Raw genomic sequence first — 6,999 nt, 5'->3', positions numbered from 1 at the left:
GCAATCAGGCCATGTGGTTGTAATAGACAAAGCGCACCCAGGGAACTTATGTTATATTACTTATGTAATGTAAGAAGCATCTTCAAAGAAAATAGTGCCCCCAACGGTACATTTCTTTGGTCGCTCATGATTACTATGAGACTTGTGCAATAGATTTGTGTACGCGTGAGTTCTGTCATGTGCCGACCATAGTTGCACTACTAGGAAAAGGCATGCTAGTGGCGCACCAGTTTTGCCTACTAATGGCGCACTACTGGTGCGCCACTATCATCACGCCATTAGAATTAAATTCTAATGGCGCACAACTAGTGCGCCATTAGTATCTGGTGTTCTAATGGCGCACCAAGCAGTGCGCCATTAGAATTGCCTATGGTGCCCCATTAGAATTCCTCCCAGGGGGCCATATGTACCCATGTGCTTTGGCTTTCTAATGGCGCACCAGTGGCTGATGCGCCATTAGTGTGATTATTACCGTGCGCCATTAGTGTCTTGTGTGGTGCACCATTAGTATTAATATTAGTTTTTTTCCTGATTTTTTCACAGGTTACAAAATATATTATTTGACAGAATATAGACAGCACCACACAACAATAGCAGATTCATCGAATACAATAGAAGGTAAGTCTTCGAATACAATTTATCATATTAGTCTCCGAATACAAAAGACCGAACGAAGATAGAACATTACAAGTCTCGGAGACCGCGAGTAGCGAGTTTGTCTTCACATTACAAGTTGATATCGATCATCTAAACTACCATCACATAGAAGAGAGCCGCGGTCATCACGATGAGCATCATCGCCATGAAACTGGTCTTCACCCGGTTCCTCCAACGCTCCCTCCTCTCTCCCGCTAGATAGCGGGCGTATCTAGATTTCGCCTCCGCCCTAATGATGTACCCTTTGTAACTGTTACCGCTGAAACGGTGAACCTGTCTCCGACACTCCTCCCAGTCGTCGTAGACTCCGGGAACCTTACCCTTGTACACGACATACGACGGCATCTCTATGCACAAGCCAGACAACAGACAATACATAAGCAATATATAAGTATTCAACAAAAGGATCGGAAGAGAAAAGCAAGACATTAATAGCACGATTCATGGTCCTACTAATAAATAGCATCTATTACATCTAAGTTGAACGACTGTCCAAACCAAAGAGACATAGAAGTTCATTAAAGTTTAATTACAACATGAGCTAATCGATGTTTCAGAACTACAAATAGCATCACTACTTTCGACTCGACTCATGGGACCGGAGCGTGGATGAAGCCGCCGTCTTTCGTGATGGTCATGAAGTCGTGGGCGTTGTCAGCCTGCATTCGAAGTGTTGTGTCTATCTCACTGTTGGACGGTTGCTCTCTGAGGTAGAACAGCCCCGAGGTACGAAGGACATCTTGATGGATGATTTCTGCAAACTCCGACTGGATGCGAAAGAATTCTTGTTGGCGGTCCGCGTCCTGGATTGCCGCCAAGCTTGCGGCCCAATCTTTGACATTATTTGGTAGCAGAAGGTGATTATGGTCCCGTACGATCGCCCTCATGTGATGGAGGGCGTAGTAGGCATCCTTCTAACCGCCAGGCGGCTGCTTGACGCAGGGGAACGTCGTATTGTGGGTGAACACATGCCTGCCGTACCTACGAACTGGCCTCTTAAAGGTGCCTCCAGATGTGGCGTAGCCGGGGAGAGCATCATCAAGAACTTTCTTGATATTTGTGTAGTCTATCTTGGAGTCACGGTCCGGGTCAAAATACATGGCCGTGGAATATTTCAGGCTTAAGAGGATGAGTGTGCAATGTGTGTCACTGCACAGAACACGGAATGTTAGAAAAAAAGAACGATCGAAATCTAAGAAATTATATGTTACAGGGAGGTGAGGGGATGACTTACTCGGGAAAGTAAGGCACGAGGAAGTTATCCTTATCTGGGTTTGCCAGAATGACGCCTTCGAGGTGTGAACTTGCGACTTGCCGGTCCCCAGCGCTGCCCAAGATCTTGGCACGCATGTAGAAGGGGTCGACTATCATGATGTCCGGGGTCTTGTCTCGAATGATCCACATCTCCATACTCAGCGAAAACAGCCGAACGAAGGTGTAGTGCAGCGGATGAAGATTAAACATAGCAAATATGTCATCAAACCGCTGGACGATCGTACCCCCGATGGCGCCATCCACAAAGCCCTTGCCCTTTGGCACCTTGGCCACGAAAACCGGGTATGCCACATCTTTCTGGGAGAGACGCCGCTTCTCCAAAGATAGAACACTGTCATGCAAACTCCGCATAGCACCGGTTGCAGCATTGAGCATATTTGTCTGTAGCATCGCCCTACCCGCCACATGCACCCTCCTCGAGATATCCTGAGGTGAAGGTGGCCCGTCCTGAGCATGGATCGTACTCGATGCCGGCTGGCTCGCACCGGCGTCCTTGGCAGTCTTTCGTTTCCGTCCCTTCTTTTTGATCTGCTGTAATGGGACCGAGTTCTGCTCACAGACCGCCTTCTTGAGCGTGTTGGGGCTGATAATATTTCGCACCTCAGCTATCTGACGCTCGGTGAAGGCGGGAGCTGGAGGCGTCTCCTGAGAACTGAACGCTAGACGATGCCTGTTGCAATTGGATTACTCCGCCGTACCAGCTAGATCGTGGTCGTCTTGGTTGGGTTCTTGAGAAGGAGGCCCGCCGAGCTCGTCACCGTACCCATGTTCGGCAAAGTACTTATCGACGTTGGTAAATGTACCGTCGTCGTTGTCGTCGTCGTCGTCCGGATCCTATGCCATATGCATGTCCGGATCCTGTGCCATAGGGATGTCCGGCATGTCCAGTAGTGTTGCGGCGTTCTTGCCATGGCGCGGCGCCGGCACGACTGGCGGTCTTGTCTGTGGGGTGGTGTCCCCCGCCCCCAAACGAATCTGGCTCTTCGGCCAAAGCAGGGGCCAACTTAGGCAGGCGCAGAGGATCATCAGATCTTCTTCGTCGGCCCCGGCGGGTTGAATCGGAGGTAACAACTCGTCGCAGCCTGGTAGCACCCGAACCAGTTGAACCCAATACATGGTGGGTGGCATCGGTTTACCGTGGAACACGGGGTTGCCCGGTTGAACGATATTGCCCTTCGCGACATCGATCAACTCGTCGTTCACGAAGTGCAGGAGAGTGCACGGAACGTCGGCGGCGCCCTGCGAAAACATGTAGGGCGTCAGGGATGCCCAGTCAAAGGCAAAAGGAGATGAAGTCCTCGGCCGAGAGGCTTAATTATTTACCGTGATGATGGCATCGAGCTCGGCTAATGTCGAGGCACCGCCAACGGCGGGCGTGCAACTGACGGAGGGGCCGCTTGCTGGCGAGGTGCTGGCCGGTGTACACCCGGGTGCATTAAGCTCTAATGCCCATGCCTGCGCCGGAGACACCAATATCACCGTCGCCGATGACACCAATGGCGCCGCCGGAGACACCAATGGCGCCGCCTGCGCGTTGTGCGAGTTGCTGGCCATGAAGCTGGGAATCGGGGGCGGCCCCTGTTGGCCACCCGCAATCCACGTCGTCAGCCCATGAATCAAGGTAGGCATAATGCCGGTGAGCATCGTCCCCAGTTGTACTTGCACTTACTCTTGGATAATCTCCGGAATCCGTGCCACATGTGCCTTGAGTTCTTTAACCTCGCGCAACTGGCTTTCTGAGCTGGTCTTTTTCTCCTTTCACCCACTAGCGGTCTAGTATGACGACCATTTTGTGGACAAGCCTTTGCCGGCCACACGACCTGCTGACGTCGGCTTACTGAGCTTATCCTTGTTTTTGATTACGTTCAATGCCCTATTTAGAGTGTTGTCCCAAGCAGGGGTGCTCTGAGATGATCCCGCGCTACTGCTTTCAGTCTCCTTCACCAGAACAAGCTCAAGCGCCCTGGCATTCGGATCCGTGGTAAGCTCCTTTGTTATCGGGTCCTCCTTGTACCGGGCCCTGACAAAGTTCCGGGTCTGCTTGTCACCACTGTATTTCTCGAAGCGGGGCGGTAGGCCTTGCTCGGCACGCTCCGCGTCCTCCTTGTCCCATATAGGCTCCGCCACTCTGTAACCTTCGGGACCGAGTTTGTGTTCCCCTAAATTCAAATCCCGCATTTCTTTCCCCCACTGACTTGATTCGGAGGTTGCACTGCTCTCGCACTTGATCTTGAACTCCTTATAGTCATCTTCGTTGATCGAAGGATTTTTCGCCTTGATCTTCTCATAACTATCACCTTTATCAATCATTCTCTTCACCGCGCTTCTCCAGGTAGATAGGGCCGTGCTCATCCTCGTGAGGGCGGCACTGTTCACTTTATTCGCTGAGAGGCGTGTGTTTTCAAATTTGGCGGGGAACTTGTATCGTTCGTGCAGCTTTGTGAAGAGGAGGTTGCGCAAATTCCCTCGGTCCTTATGCCTAAGGTTCTCGGTGTTGATCGAGACGGTGCTCCGGAGAATGCACCCGAGATGAACCGAGTACCCCTTGACTATATGTTTGGGCTCCGTTGGATGCCCGTCGGAGTCCACTTGAGTAAATTCCTCCTTGAGGGTAAAGAGCGCATTCGGGCGCCGGTCCTTCCTTTGCTTCTTCAGTTGGCTGCCATCTATGCGTGCACCGCCATCATCAGTGGTGGCATCCTCGGCGGCACCATCAGTGGTGTCATCCCCGACGCCACTAGGGGTTGTGTAGTCAGGATCGGTATCTTCCGCGGTGTCCTCATAGCGGTGAGGTTGTTCCTCCATCTCCTGGGACAGCTCCCAGAATTGCTTGCCACCCGAACCGCCGGCCTCATCGTTGTGGGCCATGTTTCGCTCTAAATAGGAAAAAAGTTTGGTCAAAAAGTTGGTTGTTGTCAAGGAACAAGATCATGGTCTCATCATTTAGGGTTTGTCGACACCGAGGCATCCTAAAAGCTAAGCTTTTATCATTTACGGTTTGTCGACGCCGAGGCATCCTAAAAGCTAAATGCTAAGTTAAGTTTACATCATTTAGGGTTTATCGATGCCGAGGCACCCTAGGTTGGGCCTAATCACTTGGCACTAATCACTTGGCTCTATTGCCACCTATGGTTTAATGCAGCAAGAATAAAGGGGCAGTTGATCCTACTGAACTAAGTACTAAGATACCCCGGCCCATGCATTAGTAGCAAGTACCCCATATGTCCAATTTTTAGCAAAGTCATGCTAAAATTCACGGAAAATTTCAGCATGACCTTTGCTGAAAATAGGACATATGGAGTACCCGAATTTGTCGGAACGGAAGTTAATCGACATTCCGGCAAACTCAAGGGCCTCTCGGGGTACTTGCAAATTCATCAGGACACAATGGTCGGAGACAAAACCCAGCAAACTAGCAAAGTTACTGACGTGTTTACAGAAATTGTTTTCTGTAAAAGATGATCATCATCTTTGCAAGTCTTTCTCAATGTGATCACAAGTAATTCAGGGGCATCACAATAAAGCAACACCCTGCACTAGCCTAAAAACAAGTGAAGTTTCACCCATATAAGAATAACTTTATAAAATTAGAGAAGTTGCTAACTTTTTTGTATCCTTCATACACACTGGAGTACAATGCTTTATAATGTTCAATCATCATTACAGAAATCCAAGACCATGTGTTCCATCATCATCATCATTACAGAAATCCAAGAAACATCATGCTTTTAACAGTTTTCAGTTTGAACAGAATACTGAAAACTACAGTTTGGACAGAATTCCTAACACTTTGGTCTTCTAGTTACAAAACAAAACTGACATAATTCTAGATGCCATAACTAAATTTTTTGACAGTAGCTCAAGTTTTTGACAGTAGCTCCTAACAGTAGCTCCTAACTGAATTTTCTGCTTAAAGGGAAGGCTGACTTAAGTGGCAAGATGATACAATTTGCGTAACATAACAATATATGCATCTTAATATAACACCATCTCCTAACAGAAATAGTATCCCAGGTTTCCATCTTAATACCACAAAAAATGCCATAAAAAATCCAGGATCATTTTTTCTAGAGAAAAGCATCATTATAAGGGGAGTTTCTTACTCTACCAGATCTACTAGGGGGCAAAGTAGAACTGATATTCTTTTGCTGACTTCTAGTACAAGGTACTGAAGAGGAGGTAAATACAGTAGACATGTAATTGCAGTGTATTAACAGTATAATTTCAATAGATTTATAGTGCAAATTTATAGTAGAATTACAACTACAGTGTAAGCCAGAACCATACTCCAAATTAGTAGAAGATACCTTCTATCCAGCTGTCAATCTAAAGGGCTACAACTTGGGCTTTGAAATGGAGATAAGTGGCCAGTTAACACACTGTCAAAAAATTCAGTTAACACACTGTCAAAAAAATTCAGTTAACACACTGTCAAAAAAATTCAGTGAATGGATGGCAATACATCATACACTCACGTTGCTACATTATTCATCAACTTGTATCATAAGAAATACTACTCCAGTATAGTTTTAGTGTAACTAGGTTTTGCCTCACTGTTGTATTCTTCTTTTTGTTAGCTATCTCAAAATACTGGAATGAACCGTTAGCTATCTCAGAAGACAAAAACAAAAATTCAGTGTGTTAACCATATGGCCAAAATATTGTCCCTAGACATCCCCTGGTCCTACCCAAGATAAACCCTAGTTACAAAAATGCAGTGCGAAAATTCAGTTAACACACTGCCAATACATTCAGTTTGAATTATTTCTCATGGTGATCCTCAACAAATTCTTATGACAGAACTACCAACTTTGCTGAACTAATCTGACGAAGGAGAGAGGGAGGAAGGAGGAAGGAAGAGAGGTACCTGGTCGCCGGAGGGGTCGGGGTCGGGGTCGGCGAAGGGGTCGGGGTCGGGGTCTGAGCTTGTCCGGGTCCTCGCTCGCCGTGGTCGAAGGAGAGGAGGGGCCGGTGGCGGAGGACGGCAGGGGCAGGCGGGGTGGGCGCGTCGGGGCCGCACTCGCCGGCTGCTGCAGGGGCCGGAGGAGGCCCTCGCTCGTCGGAGGG

Source organism: Triticum dicoccoides, chromosome 7B (genome assembly GCF_002162155.2).
Source record: "Triticum dicoccoides isolate Atlit2015 ecotype Zavitan chromosome 7B, WEW_v2.0, whole genome shotgun sequence".
Taxonomy (NCBI): Eukaryota; Viridiplantae; Streptophyta; class Magnoliopsida; order Poales; family Poaceae; genus Triticum; species Triticum dicoccoides.
The sequence above is the reverse complement of the archived record's forward strand: the minus strand, read 5'-3'. Positions refer to the sequence as shown.